Here is a 21,117-nt window from a genome sequence, read left to right on the forward strand (position 1 = left end):
TGGAGCTGAGAAAGCATGCCAGGAAGGAAAGGGACTCGCCATGACAATCCTGCATTACTTTATGGCAGTGTCACTCTCAAAATACTTCAAACATCAGCATTGAACAAGACAGCCCCACTGTTTTGGGAGGAGAAATGAAAAGGTTTCTGGATTGAGGGTACACAAACCTTAGTGCACACATTTACTTAATGATCTGAAAAAGTGTGGTTGAATAATCAATCAAAACTGTTGGTTTTTTTTGTTTTGTTTTTGTTTTGATGGTTGTAATGTATTTTCTATGCTAGTAATTTGTATTAGTTCCAGTGAAATACAATAGGCTGTATGGTGGTGCCATGGGAGACTTATTGTATTGCTTAGCTTACAACTTTCTAGAACTTTGAAAAAGATATAATTTAACGGGTGACATATTTCGTTTGCTCTGTGAAACTCAGCTCAATAAATAAGCGTGGAGAAAAATGTGAGGGAGAGTTCAGCGGAGAGCAAGGAAACATGATGCTGTTTTGAATAGAAAGTGTTGGAAAAATGTTAGGAGGTGTATGTTTGTCTGGATTGGTATACTAATATAAAAACAGCTGAAACACTCAGAAAATGAAATGCTAACATACTGGTACAATGCATAATAAGCAAGATCTAAGTAGATTTTATGGTTAAATTTACAGGAACTGATGTGGTATATATTAAGAAAACACTTGGAAGTCAAAGACCAAGGTTTTCCTTCGCAATCCCCCCCCCCAAAGGCAATTATATTTCTCTTGGGCTAATTAATTCCTTCTGCATACCATACTAAGATTTGGGATAGATCTTTTTCATCATACATTTTTAGTTTTTCTTAACTTATATTAATTCAAAAAGGTTTGCATTTTTTTCCTCCCTAAATTTGGATGAGGTAAATAGAAGTGTAATGGAAAGAAAATCATAAGGCTAAGAGAGATTTGTTGCTGGCTCAAATTAGGCCAAACCAGACTTTAACTTGTGAATTAATCACTCAGGAGACCAGAGCAAGTTAGTTTGGATATATCTGAACAGATTTCTTGGCCTGATTCTATGGTAAGCTAATGCGGAGTTAATTAATTGTTATTGTTTGTTGAAGAGTGAATTCATGATCTCTGAAGAAGAAGGCTTCTCCCAATGATTTTGCACAGTAAAAACATGCTTGCAGCAATGGCATAAATGCAAAATGACTTTTACAATCTTTAGCAGAGTTATCAAATGCCAGTTGATCCACAGGACTATAATTATCCTGTTTTCAGCCATTTGGATTCCGAAGTTAAACAGAAAATCTGTGAGAAAATGCATATAAAATCGCTTGAGTCAAATTTTGTTACTGAAGGCTGGCCGATATGAATTTCAGAGCTACCCGGCATTCAAGAGCTCTGCTCCCTGCAGGACACCTCGGTGGCATTGCGCTGTGTCGGGCAGGCACTGTCACAACAGATCAATGGGTAAATCTCAACTCTTACTTGACAGAGAGGTCTGCAGCTGGGTATTCTCGGAGAGCAAAGTTCTTGCATTAAATAAACAGTGAAATCTATTGATCCTGCTTTATGGATCTGCCCAGTTTGAGCTAGGTTCGTGAAGAAACCCGTGACAAGAACAGTACTCAGACCTGCCAAGAGGTGGGCGAGACTCCTGTGTGGCTGCCTGTGGGCAAGGTCGGTATGGGATCCTCAGCTGACAGCATGCTGAGCAGTAGCTGGTTAATCAGTGGTAGGGAATTCCAACGAGTGTGTCGGAAATCTTGCCGCTTCAGGGGGTCTTTGGCGCCTGCATTGGGACTGGAGGCCTGATGCCTTTTGGAGAATAGACTAAAATGCATAATCTGGAACCCTGTCTTCCATGTGGGAACCCACAGGATTGTTTTGTTGAAAATGAACCAGAGAAACCCCTGGTTTAATGGCGGCTTCACATTTATATGACCTTGAGGCAGTTAAACTTTTGTGTAGCAGAGGGAAAACCTTTATCAAGTTTCTTCTTTGTGCAAATGTATTTGTGTTTGTAAAGGCTGAACCCTGAAGTTTCTCCCTTCTCAGTAGCAGTGAAATGGGTGCCACTATTTGGTTTTTATGAGACTTTGTTTACTGTGGAAAGCTGTATGTAGAAGCGGAAAATGGCTTCCTGCAGATAAGCTGGGGCTAACAGATTTTCCAGAGCTGCTGTATTTTGCCAGGACATTCTGTAAAATATTGTCTGTCAGATACAGCATCAGGTGCACTTCAAACCTCCGGAGCACTTTAAAAGGAAAAGGCATAGCAAATGACTGTGTTTGTTCATGTTCCTTGCTTCTCTAATATGATTTGCCTCTGATGTGCTTTTCAATAAGTTTTTTAGTGATGTGGATTGTGGATCCCTATTCAGTAAATTAGTTTCTCAATAGGAAGCAGAAACTTCAAAGATTATCTTTTAGATGACTTTTTGAAAATACCATTTCTGTCTGCAATATGGACCAAACAAAAAATCAGCAAAAGCTGCATACTAGCCTGGCATACAGTCTGTGCTGATGCGACCTTCCAGATAATAACGAGGGGCCTATCCTGCTGAGAGATCTTACATATGTATATTGTGCTGCTACTGTTTTTTTCTCATCCTACAGAGCAGGTCTCTGTTTTTTTTTTCCCTGTTCTACAAAATATTAGGAATTTACCAGGACATAGGAAGACATAACAGGAGTAGATAAGGCAGCATGTATGAATGGATTAAGGCCACAGTCTTGATCCCCATTTCTTTTCTTGGACTCTTTAACACCTCTCAGGTACACTTTTATCTTCTTTGTCTTCCATCTGCCCTCAGCATTGCAGCTAACCTGCTCTGCCAGTCCTTTTATGCTTGTTTTTCATTCTGGATGAAGCCCTTAGGCAGGGAGAACGGTGTGCTGTGAAATGCTTAATGGCAGAGCCCCAGCTCCTGCCCCCCAGCACCACGTACACCATACTCCGTGGTGTTTCAGGGCACAGCAGTAATTGGCAAGCAGTCGGCTGCCCGTGTTTGCTGTGGCTGCACCTGCCATCTGCACAGTGCAGGGGAGTTGGTGTATTACCTTCCCACTTCAAACAGAATCTCTTGCTTTGCCCATCTATTTCCTGCTGTAAGTCTTTGTGCAGCTGTCATGGCTTCATTGCTTTTTCATTTGCTCTTTTCAACTGGATCTCAGCAAAGCTCTATGTCTGCAGACTTGACAGCTTTCCCCTTTGGTGTCCATAGTATCTGCGTACGTGGTTTAATTCTTGAAGATCTAACACACTCTTTCTTTCTCACCTGCCCAAATGACATGGATATGGGATGAGTGGCTAGGACACTGAATTTGAGTCTTGCATGAACTTTAGATTGGAAGGGATCATACAGTCCAACCCAGGACTAGCTTTAATATTTGGTCAGGTTGTTCAGGGTCTTGTCCAGCTGAGTTTTGAATATCTCCAAGGCTATCCTACAGCTTTCCTGGGCAGACTGCTCCAGTGTTTAACTGCTACACTGAGGATATTATTTTTTTATGTCTTGTCAGAATTATATTTGCTGCAGCTTGTGCCCGTTACTACTAACTTCTGTTTTTAAATCTCTTCTATTTTAAAAATCAATGATTGCATGAATGTTTTGTGTTAATTGGTGCTCAAAAATGGTTCATCTCTAGGCATGTCCACAAAGCACAGCTGCGGTGGAAACCCTAGGACATGATACCTCCCCAAGAACCTTGTGTTTTTCCTGTAGCCCTTGCCCTACACATCCAACATGCTTGTGCCAGGCCTGTCACATACTGCACATACCTAAGGCCATTATGTGACAGAACCTCATGATGTAAGTCAGAAGACCATGACTTAGGGCTGCCTCTGATTCCTGCCTATTACCCAGCCAGACAGTGCCTGTGTCTGGCAGCACACCCACACAAGCCGGCTTCCCACACTCTGCTATGCCTTTATTTGTGCAGGAACAGAGATCCTCCTCTCCCAGCCCTTAGAAACTCCTGGGGCAGGTTAAGCATGACATCGGAGAAAAGGGTTGATATTCAGAAGTTTGTTTTGTTTTTGCGTAACAAATCTTGCTATATTATTCATGAGTCTTTTCTGTATTAAATAGACTATTAGACTGTTAATTGGTACTTGGACTACCAACACATTCTTAGCTCTGTATGTGTTCCCTTTGGCTCAAAATAATACTTTGGGCATCCTGATGTTTGCACACATCAGCTGTAGGTAGCGCCAGGACTAGCGTGGATGGCTGCCTTTGTGGCTCCAGCCAGCACCTGGCAGGGGTGGCAAGGAGGATGGTGGACATTCTCCAATGGAAGCAAAACCTATCTGTGACTGTGTAAATTAAGAAATTGTCAGGTGAGCGCTGTGCCTGGCCCAGTGGTGCCTGATACTGCCTGAACAGGTCAGTGCTGCCAGCAAACTATGATGCTGATGACTGAAAGCTGAAGTGAGGGCTGCAGGCAATCCTGGCAGACCTTTGTCCTATGCAGAATGTGTGTTCATTTTATACTAGATCACTTAAGAGGTGGGGGAATGTCGCACAGAACCCACCTAATAATGCAGTGAATGTTGAAGCCATCACAAATAGCACTGCTGTGGACTGAGAGTGAACTCTGGATTCATTATTATGCTTTCTATTACAAATAAAAACGTAAAAACTTCATTGACTATGAGAAAATATTACCAAAAAAAGGCTTGTTCCTGATGAAATGTAAAACAATTAAACCATTTTGCTTAATAGATGAGTGAGCAGATAGATTTGATTGAGGAAGAAAGGAATTCCAGCAATTAATTTTGACTTTAAGCTTCCTGAAATGGAACAAATTCTGTGAAAAGCTTAAAAGAATCAGACCAGGTAATTTTGGAGTTTGAAACAGGTAAAAATTTTAACACTAAATAAAAGGGAAGAATTTCAATCAATCCTATTTCTTCCATCTCCTCCCTGCTGTTTTGTGGGGACCCAATTCAGGATTTTATATATGAATTTGCAATTGCTTAGAGGAAGAAAAAGTAGTTCATACTTTTTACTGGAATAAATTAACTTTAGGTTGCTTAGCTGTCACCGTTTTATGGATGCCACGTAAAGGTATGAGTAATACTGTAATTACGGCACAGTTGGAGAAGGTGGTGAGATAGTGACAATACAATGCATACTCTGAAAATGCTCTTGCTGGAAAAAGGATAAAGCTGCTTCTTTGCCCCCACATCAAAGTGTCTGACATCTTCAAAAAGGTCTGGCTGCATCTTTTTCTTTTTTCTTTTTTTTTTTGTGAGCAAATATGTCAAATGCAAGAATGTCAATAAGTTCTTTGTTGCCATATAGCTGCTGACTAGTTATAATCATGTGCGAAGCTTCAGTAAGCACTACTAATTAACAGAGAGAAATCACTTTCTGTTTGGTGTGTATCTAAAGCAGATTGCAAATAACGATTAACAGTCTTTCATTTTCTCCACTTGAATTTCATCAAGTAACTTTTCAAAAACTTGTGCAGATTCCTATAATGGAGCTGAGAAGAAATGATATCAATTCAGAATGATCACAATACAGAATGCTAATTTGGATGACAACTCTGTAAAGGAAGATAAACCAGTATGTTGCTCTAAATGAGAGAGACTGTATCCTAACAATAAATTGTAGAATATTTGAAGACTAACAGGACTTTTTTTCTTTTTTCTCTTGGGGTATTTCTTGTACTGCCCTTTTAAGCCTGCCTGTAAAAGCACTGTGCTCCTAGGATAGCTGCAAAAGGGTTATTTGCTGTTTTTCTTCTCTGTAGGTGACCCCCAACTCCATGTTATGCCATGTACAGTTTTTTTTTTTTTTGATACACAGTTGGAAGTTCCTGCCAGAGTTGTCAGGAATAATCTGAAATTAAATTCCAGATGGAGAAATCTGTTTCTTTGGGCTGCGTGTAAAAACAGCTGTTATGGTGGTTCAGTTTAGCTGGACAGCATAGGCAATTTGTTCTGGAATTGGCTGGCTGGCACAGAACAGGCATAAAGGGATCAGGACAGAGAGGTCCTGGGGAATCTGCACAATTTAATGCTATTGGTCTGAAAGGATGTCACGCAAGCTGCAAACATTTCACAGAGCAATGAGCAGCTTGATCACTTCTCTGTTTCCTTTCATCCACTGTGTAAGGTACAGATTTTTCCTTGTGCTCCTCTCCCTTGTGCTGGATTTGTGTACAAGCTGTCTTAGTCATGCTATTTTTGTGCAAAACTAAGTCCTGCGTTTATGATTTCTATGAGCCCTTCCCTTCCCTTCATTAAGGTTGGAAGAGACCTTCAAGATCATCTGGTCCAACCATCACCCTACTGCCAACGTCAGTCACCCAATTAACTTTGCAGAAGAGGGCTTCACCCTCACAGCAGCCCTCCAGCGCAGGTCTTGCCTCCCAGTCCGCCTTAGGAGCACAGGGAAGGGAGCGAAGGGAAGCGGCAGAGAAGGGCACAGGGAGGCCGCTATGACGGAGGGCAGGGAGCAGGAAAGGAGGGAGCCTCGCATCAGCACGGAGATGGCGCTGCACAGCCGCCATTACGCGACGCCTCCTCCCTCATGCAGCCACCATCACGTGACACCTCCTCCCTCATGTGGCCGCCATTTCATGACGTCTCCTCCCTTGTGCGGCCACCATTTTGCGACACCTGGTCCCTCACATGGCTGCCATCCCTTTCATCCTTCCTTTCTTCCTTCCTTTCATTCTTTCATCAGCAAAAGCTTATATTAATGGTTTTTGTTTTCCCCAGTTTTTATATTCTGGTGTGTAATTTTAGGAAAAAGATGATCTAGAGCTTGTCTTTTGACATAAAGTGATTTTCTAGAGAGCATGTTCTGTTACACTTGCTAGTGTACTAAGAATGTCATCCTGGCTGGTGTGAAAATATTGTGGCTGCAACATCCTCTCCATATTCTAGATGCTTATTGCATCCAGTGCCTTTCTAGTCCGAAAAGAAAAGACTTGCAGATCTGTAGCAGGTCTCTGTTTTTCTTATCACTTGAAATAAGACAGCAATCAATTATTTAATGGCTGGATTAGTTTTGTGTGTGTGTGTTGGGTTTGTTTTTAGTTTGTTAAAGTGGGCATACTTCCTGGTGCCTTAGAAAGTTGTGATCAAATATTCAAAGATAACTCATTTGCCAGCACTACAGAGGGAAGGGAGGAATGCTCTACTCTTCACAGTTAGCCTCTGGAGTTTGCATTGGAGCACTCCTGAACTTCTTCTATAATTCAGTAAATGACTTACACATTTCAACTACCTCTGGTAATATTCTGAGTAAAACTATGTTTCTAAAAGAAAGCAAGAAAGAGAAGGGTATTGGAAACAGATGGAAAGCCATAGGTGGGAACTGTTGTCTTATTAAAGAATAAATGCTGCCAGCATGCTGCTTTCAGTGAGAAGGGTTTCAGGAGGCTGAACTCGCTCACATATAAATAGCTGGGGTCTGGCATAATGGCCTTTTTAGCCCCCATCTGCCCTTGGGGACACTGGCTCTAGTGCTATTAGTGTCAGCTGGCATGTTCTCCATTTAATTCTGTAAGGACTGGGCAAGTCAGTGGAAGTGACTGTTATAGAGATACAGGGTATTTGAAGGTATTGAGAACAAGCAGAGGTTTGAATGAAAGGAGTAGAAATTAAGAAATTATTGTACTACAAACTATATTGTACTACAGAGCTCTAGCACAGTGATTCTCAAGTATTGTCTACCTCAGAGAAAGTACTGTGGACCAGTACCGATCACATGGTATGTTGTGAAGAAAAGCTGTCATCACTGAATACGTTTTGGGGGATCATAGCCTGGCTGAGAACAGAGTCACAGGGTTTCTCATGAGGTTGACTGAAAACACGCTGGATATAACTTCATAAAACAGGATGAAACTTGCCCTCTTGGCACATCAGCCTAGTGGAAACCCTGAACATCGTGACATTGCGTGTTTATTGCTCTTTAGAGGAACTGGCAACGAAGTATGGAATTAAGAGGCCAAACTTCAGCCTCATGTATATAAATCCTTTTGCCTTTGAGAACCAATTATAAGGTGCAAAAAGAAGATATCAACTTTATTGCCTAAATATCTTTCCAGGATTTCTCAAACTATTTTCCCCCAAACATCTGTCAGAGCAACATTCAAAATCCTAATGATTGTGCAAATCACTCATCCCTGGGTGTGATTTGAGCTGCAGAGAATTTTCATAGTAAACCAAGTTTTCTGCCTTAGCCTGTGGCTCTAATTATCTGCTGTGATGCATAACATAATACAACAGCTTTGGTGAAAAGCAACGTTTACATTTTGTATTGGCTTTCATGGAAAGAAAGAGTTCTTATCTTTCCTGTTTGCAACAAAATTTAAGCAGCATGACTTCTCTCTGCACAGTGTAGGAATTGCTAGCCTAGAAGAAAGGATTTGTTTGCTGTTGAATTGTTTATTAAGAATTTGTTGAAATTAAAGCCAAACAGAATAAAACTCAAATATGAATTCACAAATATGGTTTGTAATAACCTAGATTTGGAACTGGAAATAAGAACTCAAGCAAAAGGGGCAGGAGACCTGCAAGAATGAGTTTAGGAGCTCCTGGCAAAACTCAAACAGAAGAAGGAAGTATAAGGAATGTGGTAAAGGGAAAGGCCACTTGGGAGGAATACAGGAATGTTGTCAGAGTATGCAGGGATATGATGAGGAAGGCTATGGCCCACTTGGAATTAAATCTGGCAAGGAATGTCAAGGGCTTCATGAGGTGGTGGTTGTCAACCTTGTAGTGCCCTTCTCCTGGCCATGCCTCACCCATTTGGATATGGTAGCTGCCTGTGTTGTGGGCCTTTCTAAAGTCAGAGGAAGTGGCAATTGCTGCTCTCCCCTCGTCCTACCAGGCCACTCATCTCCTCCAAGCATAGATCATGTTGGTCCTGGCACAGCTCATCCTTAGTGAAGTAGTTCTGGGTGTTCCCAAATGTCATTGTGTCCTTGTGTACCTCAGAGTCATCTTCTGGCAGGTGTTTTAGGCAGGAAAGAGCTTCTCCCTGGAAATCTGTCTGAAGGCTCCCATTCAGGAGCTTCCTGGGAGTCTTCCAACCAACCAGATGGGAGAGTTCTTCCTCCACATGGTGAAGCAAGAAGCCTCAGAAATGGTGAGAAGGTTTTTCCTCAACACTAGAGAAAAGAGCAAGGGCGGACCTCAGAGTGACTCCCCACCACCACCAGGCCCTGAGCACCTTGGTGGCCCTGCACCAGACTCCCTGAGATATGCTGACACAGCAGCCAGGAGGAGGCCAGGACCTGCCCTCCCCTCTCCCTCAGGGCTCGAGGCACAAGAGAAGGCACATCCTCATGCCCCAGGGGCAGGGCTAAGCGTAGGGCACAGCAAGGAATGGCTCGCACAGCACTGGACCACCAGTGAGGCTCTGGCAGACCGCTGGCAGACCTGGCGCAGACCGGCCACGCCGTCCTTTCCTGCCCACAGGACGTGTGGACGCTTTGCCCCCTCTCAGCTCCTGTCAGGCACAGAGCCATGCTACTTGCAGGGAGACAAAGCTGGGGCTGGCAGGGGAAAATGGAGGACCCCTGCGCTGCCATAACCATTGTTGCCACCATCTTTGAATCATAGAATCATAGAACCATTAACATTGGAAGAGACCTTCAAGATCATCTGGTCCAACCATCACCCTACTGCCAGCGTCACCCAACTAACTTTGGAGAAGAGGGCTTCGCCCTCACAGCTGCCTTAGGAGCACAGGGAAGGGAGCGAAGGCAAGCAGCAGAGAAGGGCGCAGGGAGGCCGCTATGACCGAGGGCAGGCAGCAGGAAAGGAGGGAGCCTCGCATCAGCACGGAGATGGCGCCGCACAGCCGCCATTACGCAATGCCTCCTCCCTCACGCAGCCACCATCATGTGACACCTCCTCCCTCGCGCCGCCGCCATTTCGCGACACCTGGTCCGTCACGCTGCCGCCATCCCACGCCGCCGCCGCGCTTCCCGCTCCCGGCCACCGCCCGCCCGCCGAGCCCCCGGCGGTGGGCAGGGGCTCCCGGCGGTCGCCAGGCGGCGCCGTCCCCCCGCCGCTTTTCGCTTTCGGCTGGCTGGGCCGCTTGTGGCGCAGGGACCCAGGCAGGGAATGAGGAGCCGGCTGGAGGCCCGGGCACAGGAGGGGAGGCGGAGGGCAGTCCCTGTGCCCAAGGGGCAGCCGTCTCTCTGGCAAGCAAAATGGCCAGGAGAGCTAACTCCAGGAAAGGGGCCCTCAGACCCCCATGCTCCTCTTCCTTCGTGTGAGGGCATCTTTCAGGCCACAGACACCCGCTCCCAACATGGCCATGTTGGACTATGGCCATGGCAGGTCGTCACAAGGGCCATCACAGAGGCTTCCTGATGTCACGGTGGCGTCTGCACCAAATTTTGTTCAGGGCCCTATAAAACTCCCTGTGCCTGGACCACCATTCACTGAGCTTCCAGGCACCTCTGGTTGTGATACCCAGTGATGGTTGAAGAGGTCCTGGAGCAGTGTCTGTCATTGGCTCTGTAGGACAACAAAGAATTGGTTCTCGGAACCAGAGAAGAAGTGGAGACAGAAGAGTGCCACTGGAAGAGGAGCAATGCCCATCACTATGGCAGATGATGAGGAACCCATGGAGGTGGATCCACCTCAGGAGGAGAAGGAAGAACCGTTGGTAAATCCACCTCCAACGCAGCTGATGTGACACAACAACATCATACCAGGGCTCCCATCTGCGAGACCACAACATCGTCATCGCAGAAGCGCCCGTAGTCCATGGGCAAGAGAGGCCATCCATTAGCTTCTCACAGGCTTGCGTGCAGGATGGCCTCCTTTCCCACCCCGTATTCCCCATCCCCACCTCTCATGAAGAGGAGGCATTTCTTCTGTACAGAGTCACAAAGAGCAGGCAAGAGTGGACTTGGCTTCCTTTGGGCTGCTGCGTGGGGGCAACAGGAGGCCTCCCTCAGAGGGCCGCGATGGGCCTTGGGTGTCTCAATGTGAGAAGGAGAACACTGCCCGATGGGGGCTTGAAGGCAAAGCTGTGTCCTGCATGGCAGTGCCCAGGGAACAGCAGCAGATCAGTCAAAGCAGCGATGGAGACAAGTGCTCCTCTGAAGAACCAGAAGGCTTCAGGTCTGCCAGAAAGAAGCACAGAAGTGAAGTGTTAAGTTCATTCAAGATGCTTCATTAATGGTTCTTCACAAGACTGGCCAACAAATTGCAATGTTAATAATAATAGTAATAAACCAACAGTAAAATGAGTTTCCTCTCTTACTTGGTGTCATTTTTGCTACTGCATCTGAACTGTGGCATTCCCTTCTAGTCTCTCCAGTGTAAGAAAGTTACTGATGGGTGTAGTACGGGCCCTCTCAGGACGTTTGAGGGAGTGAGGGACTGGAGCACACAGCATACAAGGGCAGGCAGGGGGAACTCCTTTGGTGAGAATTAAGGAGAGAAGGCTCAGGGCCGGACCTCTCTGCTGACTACAGCTGCCTCCTGGGAGGGTGTAGAGAAGATGAAACTTTCCTGTGCAACATGCTCTAGGTGACCCTGCTTGAGCAGGGGCGTTGGACTCGATGATCTCCAGAGGTCCCTTCCAGCCTCAGCCACTCTGTGATTCTGTGAACAACTCAAATATTATGGCCAAGAAACTAGATGAAGATGGGCTATTTCTTGTTATCAAACTGACGTAGGGTAGCTTTCTTGGCCTTGACTTTCATTCAGTTTTAACATACATTTCACCGTGAAGCTGCCTTTTTGTCCCCTCTAGCTGTAAAATACTAAGAAATGATGTGACTGGAGGGAAGGCAGGAGAGTCCCAGGCTGCCAGCTCTTGTCGTTACTGGCTGGGAACTGCAGAAACAGCAACTGCAGTGATTTGGCAGTCTGGGCCTATTCTGAAGTGTGTTGCAGTCTTTTAGCAATTGCCTGAAAGGAATGAAAAGGTGCAAGCCAAAGATGGTCAAAACACTTTTCTGGAAGCCACAGAAAGCTGTTCTTTAGTATTGTTTTAACAGACTGTCAACTGGGATTAACTAAGGTTAGGTAAAGAGTCTTATCCAACCACGTAAGGAGAGGCATCCTATGCAGTTTATCTGTAAACTAGTGAAGGGGTACTTTCTGCATATTGCCTTTCGGGTTGCAAACTATCCTGAATCCCTACCACACAACTTTGCTGTGAGAAAGAATCTCTTGCTCAGTCAGGGTGTTTCACAGCTCTTTCCTGCCCCCCATCAGAAAGGTTACAGGCAGGTGTTGGAAAGCGGGATGAACAGCATTTCTCTGGATCAGTGCTTGCTGGAGTTAGTCAGATTTGCAACTGATACAGTCTTAAAGGTTGCTGACACCTGTTAAAACTAAATCTGTAATGGGAAAGGGAAATGTGACACCTGCTGCATTGAGTTCAGCCTTTAGTGCTATCTTCTGTATACAGAAAGCCTGAATTGGAAATGCAAAATAGGTGCCAACAAAACTCATTAATATCCTCAGGCTTAGCCCTCCTGTAATGATGTGCCAGATCATTCCCAACACGGGAAGGAGAGGGGCTTCCTAATTAACATTTCCCGTAGGATTTGGGCTACTTTACAGTATTTTACGAGTTGAGCCTGCAGTTTGTAAATGGTTACACCCTCCTGTAAAGCTAATGGAGTCTGGTGCTTCACATTTGGCTGTGTAAAAAACAAATGCCTCAAAGCTTCGTCTGGTGCGGGATATTGTCATGGGGCATTAGCAGTTCTGCCTCGGAGTGCTTGCAGGGAAAGCAAGAGCTGGTGCTCGCCGAGAGCAGGGGGAGAATTTAAAGTAGGGAAAATGTAATCACCAGAGTGAGAATTCATCCAAAATCTGGCAAACACTGCAAGAAGGGGTGAGTTTTAGGAGCGCGGGTGATGAAGATACTTAGATAAGAACGTGGAATTTATGCGAAGAAACAAATGGGATGTTTGCTTCCAGGAGCTAAAATCCCTCAAAGACCTCACAGGGTGTGTTTGATGCTGCCTAGTGAGTGAGGACAACAGCTTAATTGGCGGAGAATATTAGGGTTCTGTGGGGAAAATACAAGGGATTTCAGAGCAGCCTGTCTCCAGCAGCCTGGCTGCACAGTGAAACAGAAGCAGCTCGGCTTTCCTCTGAGACGGAGACAGCTCCCTTTTCAGGGCTTTCAAAGGGGAGGTAGGAGAGAAAAGCAAGCTTACGTACAACTTTCTTTGACTAAAGAAAGGAAATCAATGAGTATTCATGCAACCAGGCCCAGGGTTAGGTTTACCGTGGTTTCAAAACATCTGTTCAGGTTTTGTTTTGTTCTTTCAAATAAATCCATGGGTTGCTGGGATTAATCCCAGGGTTTTTGCTCTGCTTAGTTCCATAATAAATGTATAAATTAGCTCATTCTCTAAATGTTCCTTCATTAGCAAAGAGTTCAATTAAATAGGAAATACCGAAAGCATGCTCACTCAAAGCCTCTGTTGCCCACTCAGGACTCATTCTGGGGGCTGCTAAACTCCCCTAGGTGGGAATCTAATTGCTCTGCATCTGCTGGGGTGTTATCGACACAGACCAGGATCCACTCCAGAGCCTGCAGTTTGTGAATTGTCTATTTTTAATTTAATTTTTATCTTTTGAGTTTTTAAGGGCTTAGATTTGCCATATCTTTTAGGGGACCAACAGCTAAAGCTTACTGGGTGGCAGAAACGGTGCTGGGCGAGCACACACTGCAACAGAATGCTCTGCCTCCCACAGCTTAAATCACCAAAAAATGCACATTACACATTTCACACCTCGGGTATTACTGACTCAGATATTAATAGCTCAGCATCCAATTCATCATCTCTTTGTATTTTGTGTAGTGATTTACACTTGTGCAATATGGCTGTAAAGTATTTCAGCTCTTTATGGAATGCAGTTGTGCGCTTGTAAATGATTATACAGGGTGTAAAGCATTGGAGAATCAGGGCAAAATGTGTGCCATTCCTCTCACCATGCTGGTGCTGCAAATATAGTTGCATAATCTTGAGATTAAAAAAAAAAAAAAAAAGCTTAAGGTGAATGCAGAAACCATACCGCTCATCTGCGTGCTATTCATCTGTAATAATTAACAGAGATTGATGTTTGTATTCTCCATCTGAATTTCATCTGCATATTGTTATCTGTGTTTTGTGTGCTTTTTCTTTTTTGCTTAGGTGAAGCATGCTTAGTGGAACATGATGGAAAAATAAATCAGTGGAACAGGTTCTACTCTAACTTACTGTTGCAAAAAGTGAAATATTTTATGGATCTTGTCAATTTTGGAAAAGGTCTCATTGAGAGAAAGTCTGGTATAACCTGGGCCCATCTAAATTATATCAAAATGGCTTTTTTCTGTTTTACTTGTTCTATTATATTTTATTTTGAAGCATTTTCAATGATTTTGTTTCTATTTCTGTAAAATACTTTTCCGCACCAGTATAATGAAATGCTTCTGCAGTTCTGATCTGAACTAGCAGTTCAGGAGTTCTGAAAAAAATATATTTTTTGGGCAAGAGGGTTAGCAGGATGTTACCATTTTCTCTTTGAATTATCATTCTGGAAGGCTGAGTCTTACTGGGTTCACACCCAAAGAGAAAAGAGACCCTTGGAGCTCAGCAGGAGTGCAGAAAATGCTTCTCCTTCCCTCATTTCCTCGCTCCCTGCCTCGTGATGCCAGCAGGCAGGGCTGAGCGATGGCTCTGCCGTCAGCCTGGAGCCCTTTGGGCCCCCCTGCAGCCCCAGCACAGGTGCCTCCTGTCAGGTGCTCTGGGCAGCACCATTTACTTGAACATGGCTGCTGGTGGTAATCGTGATGGGGCAAGCACCGTGGGTTGATAGGACCATGCAGGAACCTATGGGCGAGCCATGTGGAAAGTGGGATGTGCACTCAGCCTTTAATTTTGGTCTCTGTATGTGAAAGTGTCGTTTTCTTGCTATTTCCAATCTTGATTTTTTTTTCAGATTTTTTTTTTCCCCCAAGTGTTTTATTCCAAGTAGAATTTTTTATTTGGACAGTCTGTAGCTGCAAAGAAAGGCTGAAGAGCATGCATTACTGATTCTCTGTTACTTTGCATCACACAATCATTTATATTTCCAATAAATGGCAATAGAATGATACTTAATACATTTGTAGTGTGCTGTACAATTTTGGCATAAGTATAAATACATGATGTGCTGTGGGAGTGTGGCCATGGGGGTCGACAAGCCCCATGGTTGGTGATAACATTGGACTCTTTATGATGAGGCCATCAGGAATGTTGGAATTTAGAGGGAACAAAGAAGGGTGATTCAGGAGACGCCTTGCCGACTCGGGTTGCTTGTTCTCCAGCCGTTAAGACATGGAAGTTGCTGGGGGTTTGTGGGCTGCTGGGCAAAGTTGTTGACCAATGAATAGTTAGTGGAAAAGTACTGCTGTGGGGCGAATAGTATAAGAAGGGAGCCTGTCCTCAATATTGGGATGCAACAAGGATAATGAAGTTATGCCCTCAGTAAGAGAGAGATGAAGTTACGTCATCAATAAAGTAGTAGCAGTTACTGATCCTGAAAGAACCCCGGCGTCCGTGTGGTCATTACGCCACAATGTGCAAGCAGAACTACGTCTAGTCTATGCTCACAACCGAAATGCTTTAATGTATGCTGTGCTTTTTCTTTATGGCAAGTTTAACCTTTGCCTTCAGCGACATGCAAGTATTGCACCAGAATGTAACAGCAGTAGGTTGGCATGCCTGGTATATCCTGGGCTCCAATATTAATTCTAAAAGTCAGTCCATTATGTATTTAACTACATAAGTAATACTTGAGGTTAACCTTATGAAGAAGCCAATTAATGTGCTGGTTTTGCTAGTACTGCTGTTAGATTAATCTCTTCTGTATTTTTTTTTTTGCATGATCTATTAGTCTGTGTTGTTAGAAATTTAAAGCTTACTCTTTTCTTTCCATTAGTTTTTATGATTTCACACTAGTTGCATATTCTTTTCACTGGCATTAATTTTTCACAGGAAACTTAAATTCTGTATTCAGCTGGCAGATATTTTGCTGATTAAATGTTTACAGGGGAGGAGTGGTAACTTGTGACAGCGTGGTTTACAGTAGGTGAATTTGTGGGAACCGTAGCTTGAACAGGCTCCTTGCAGAAGTGGATGGTTAATGTTGAGGGAATTTTAGAGCGAAATTCTGTTCCTGTGAGGGCAGGTGCCATCTCTGCCTGCTCTAAGGAACTGTTCTGTAGAAAGCAGCTGCTTGGAGTTGTGCTTGTTGCACCTAGCACTTGGGATGACAGTTTTTCCTTTGCTGATCGTTACTTTTCAGCATATGGGTTTCCTTTTCTCCCCTCTGCTGTAGTTCCGTAATTAAGATACTAGAGGCAGACGTTAATAGCTTTATTTCCCATTCTGCACCCTGTGGGTGGCTCTTTTAGTCTCAATTTACATTTTGCGTAATGAATTTGGATCTTTAAGGGCGGTGAATAGCCAACTTTCTCAAGTTGCAGGATGCTGCATTTAGGAGATGTGCGTTGTGCATTTAGCCAAGGCAGAGCCCGTGTTTCCTGCTAGGGAAGCAGCAGGGCTTGCTTGGGCATTCAGCTCCGTGAGACACATTCCCTACCTCCCAAAAGCAAGAGTTAGCATTTGTTTTGCTTGAGGAGTGGAGATTCAGTAGCATCACAGGGAGAGGCTGTAGAGGGGAGAGATTACTGGCTGGTTTCTGAAGAGGTGTGAGTCAGTCAGCTGTTACTAAAGCTACAAGCAGGGCGCAGTTTGGTACTGCAGAAGCTAAATAAAAAAAAAGAGGTCTTGAACGGCCTGCTGAACTCTGAGGCCTGCTCTTGGAAAGCAACGTGACTGCAGCGCAGGTGGGCTCCAGGGTTACGGTTAAACCTGGAGGTAAATTTGGGGGTGTTGTCAGAGGCTGTGAAAACAGAAGCCATACAGTTCTTTTTTACTAAGAAAGCAGCAGCTGTGGGAACAATACCAGCAGATCAAACTGTTTTAGATCCTGTTGCTGTAGTATAGGAGGTCTTGACCCATGAGCAACATTGGGGTTGGGGACAGAGCTCTCAGCCTGGTTATGAATTGGGATGACTAGTTTGTAGTTTAAAAGTACTGTGTTTAGGGGGCAGAAGGCTGTGTTTGGGTTGAGTCAGGGTTTGTAGAGGTTGAACACCTGAGTTTGTTGTTTGATCTTGAAAGGCATTCAGGGGCAGGATGGGGATTTGTGATGGCCACAGGTGGTGTCGCATGGGTGTAAAGGTAGGATTAAGTGAGGGTATGGGTTAAGGGTTTGGGAGTCAGTAGCCAGAGCAAGGTTTACTGGTGAATCACGTACCTCATGTAGAGTTGGGTTGGCCACAGTTTGGTGTGACACAAGAGGTGTCTTCAAGACATTGGGAAGGGCAACGTAAGGAGACAACTGGTGGATGAAATTTTGTAGACAAAACCAGCAAGTATGTGGGAATTGAAAAGCTGATCATCTCGCAGGAAATAATACATCTCAGCCAAAGTATATTTTATCTTAATTCCATGTGCTTATGGGAGGAGATTTTAAAAGAATAAAGCTTTATGTATAAATACTTTTGTTTGAAACTTGCACAAATTTTAGTTTCTTTTCAGATGTGTTCTCTCTTCCACTAAAAAATGAATCTCAAAATGTCTGGGGGAAAAGATCTATGCAGATAAAAAGGACTGGCCATAGCATGAGGGCTGTACAGCTGAGACCAAGGGTTATTGCATTGATGAGAGAAAGTAACAGAAGTTCTGTGCTTCACAAGGTTTTGTTTCACATTTTTTATCTGTTTCCTTGTGGTTCAAATAAGTCATATCTGTCTTGAAGGGTCAGTAAAAATCAGTTTTGCAAGCATAGGCTGGTATTTCAAGAAGATAACATAACAGAAAAATCTCTTGTTCCCGCTGCACCGAGCATGAATTTATATATTATATAATATTAAATATATAGTATTGTTATGTTACAATATAATATATATAACATATAATATTAAATATTATAAATTAAACACACTATGAATGTAGCATCCTTAGTTTCGCTACAAATAGGAGCTGCTAATTATTTTTATGGGCTTGCATTCATTGTGCTGTGCGAGTGTATAGGTACAGGAGGGAATCATACCAGGATTTCTTGGCTATTCCTGCCTAGTTCAATATAATGGCTTGATTCCTTGGGGTGGCCCAATTCAGCTTCCTACAGAGCCGAATAGCAAGCTTAATCCTTTGGCAGGCAGACATCGGTTTATGATGTTAATAACAGCGTCAGCAATATGCATCTCTGTAGGATGCAGTTCTGTGAGTGCTGCAGAAAAGGGAATTGGCTCCTCCAATTCAACCCAGTGCCTTAGGTGCACACAGTCTTTCAATGTGTAGAGTAATGTGGACCTACTACTCCTTCCAAGCTTTAGGGTCAAGAGGAAAGAATACAAGGGAAGACAGAGGTGAATTTGCAGGCTTCAGAGAAATTTATATTTTTAATTGTTTAGGGTTATTGTAAATTCTATACCTATGAACTTTGTGCAAAATATATGCCTACTTTATTGAGAACATTTAAGAAATTAGTGTCCAGCCTCCAGTAGGAAAAGTCCCACATGTAAGTTCTGGCAAATTTGAAATTAGTCTAGATTGGTGTTTTTAAGTTAGTACCTCATTTTAACCGTGTGTGTCCCCAGCTACCATTTACTGACAGGCTCATTTTTGTTAGCTAACAGCAAACTTGAAAACATTAGGCTTTTTCATTTCACCTTTGAGATAGACTAGAATAACATGTTCATCTTTCCAAAGAACTAAGTTCTTTGATGTTGAAACATGTTTTGTATATATAAATTAAGCTGATTTCTCAGGGAAAATCTATTCGTAGAATCAGTTGTAGTCAGCTTATTCTTTTTTTATATAAATTAATGTTGAATAATGGGAGTTATTATGCAAGGAGTAAATGCAAACGATGCTTTCAGTATCATGGAAAACTAGCGTTGCTTCTGAGAAAGAGAATGAAGTGCAAGGTAAAATGACAGCATGATGTAGAGTTAGAGGAACTTTAAGTTTCAATAGAATTAAAATCTTGTTCTTCTGACATGTTTTAACATTTGCAAGAAGAATAAAATTATCAGTTTCAAGTTAGGCAAGAGATTCATAAGTAATAATTCAGATGCATCATGTTTCAAGGAACTGATTTCTAACCAGACTGCCAGTTACCATAAAAACAAAGACAGATAATAAATGGATTACTAGTACTATTTGTTCCCATTTTGAATAGTGGTTTTTAATATATTAAACCAGTGGTGCTGTTATGCGATTAAAGTGTTTTGGTACAGGGAGGCTGAAGTCAATATCCAGCAATTAGTCCTCAGTCAAAGCTCCAAGAAGTCTGGATTTGTATAGGAGTTACTTGATTTTTGTTTCCTGTTTAAAACTGGAGCTTCAGTCAGAGGTAGACTCATAAAAGCCTTCTGGATTACCCCAGGCCAGCCAGCACTAAAAGTAATAAGTACATCAGGATTTTACTTTCTTGCCCCATCTGCATATTATTATCGTACAATTTTATCTCTTGTCTAAAAAATCAGAAGGTCAATCCTGGAAGCACGTGAAGACACTACATAGCACAGATAGGGATTTCCTGGTGTTTGGTGCGTGGTATTAAATGCTCATTCGCTGGGCTGCACAGACCCAGGCACAAGAAGGGATTCCTTACTAGTCATGAGCTGAAGCAGTAGGGAAGCGGGATGAGCATGGTTCGAGTGTGGTACATCTGGCTTGGGTTTCCCCAGCATCTATCATCATGCTATTTAAGCAGGAGGGTAGAAACAGATGAGCTTATTACATGAAGTACGGTATTATCCGTGTGATCATATACCCTTGCTTGAATGTAGTTGCCATGGATATGCTGGGTGGCAGCTGCAGGAGGAGTGTGGTTCAGATAAGGCTGCGCAAGGGGCTGGACCCATACAGGGGCAGGCCTGCACTTTAAGGAGTGTAAGTACTGAAGGTTTTTTTTTTCACGTACACAGAGAATTAAGAATATTTAGCAAACTGTCTACAGTTAACTACTTAAGTACTTAACTGGAGCTTAATTTGCCAGTGGTCAGGGACAACAGCTACTTAGAACTTAAAAAAGGAAAAGAAGATAATTTGTTTCAGTGATTGATTCCTCTGATGTTCCCATGTTCAAATTCAAGTAATTATTTAGGAGAAGATGCTTCTGAGACATGGGGGAAAAAAAAAAGAAAAAGACCATAAGCACAAGTTAAGAAGGCTGCTACCTGTGAATACATTTAATTGTTTTTTAAAACCCAGTAGGATGTGTGAGAAATGACAGGTGCTTTACAGATGGGTAGCAGGTGCTGAGATAAGTAATTGCAGAGAGAACATCTGATCATCTTTATTAAGGGGAGTATTTTTCATGTTCTCTCCTGTGTGCGTTTTTTTGAACTTACCCACTGTGTAAATTTTTATACTGAGTTCTGCAGAAAAGTTGCCTCTTCCCTTTCTTGATCTTGGCAAGTCTTTTTTCTTAGTTTTGGAGGACGGAGGCGTTTGCTTTAGACTTGTCAGTCAATATTGCTGCATGTTGCCTATACTGGCTGTCTATACAGCAGGGAAATATGTATATTCAGGGCATGACTTTAGCATGTGTTTTTTTGTGTGTGCCTCAGGATGAGATGAGTCTCAGTCTAGAAACTGAGCTTAAAATATCCTGAGTTCAAGAACCACTCTTCGTCTGTGAGCAAGGGCTGCTATTGATTATGTTGCTCAGGAGCCTCTGGCTGAAGAGAAACTCTCTCTGCTGGTGGGCCCTTGCAATTCCTGAGGTGGTTGTGCTGAAGGCTGCACTGACTGCTTGAGTGTGAGCAAGGTGGTTTTAAGGAGGGACTCGCAGCATTTGGCAAATCTGGTTGTTCTGGATTCTCAGATGTCTTTTGGTTGGTACTGAACTTTGCATCTTGATAATTTTTGTATTTGTTTGGTATTAATCTGTAAATTGTGTATTATCAGGAAATCAGAAATTCTTTAACATGAATTATTTTCTCTTGCTTGGAGGCATCTTTTCTCGTTGTCTGAAATACCTAATCTCCCCAGGTTACCACAGCTCCCCTAATCACTTAAGAGTGATAACAGCTGTGAGAAAATACTTGTCTTCAATCTGTAACTATCAATACTGGTTATAA

The sequence above is a fragment of the Anser anser genome, assembly GCF_964211835.1.
Source record: "Anser anser genome assembly, chromosome: 4".
Classification (NCBI taxonomy): domain Eukaryota; kingdom Metazoa; phylum Chordata; class Aves; order Anseriformes; family Anatidae; genus Anser; species Anser anser.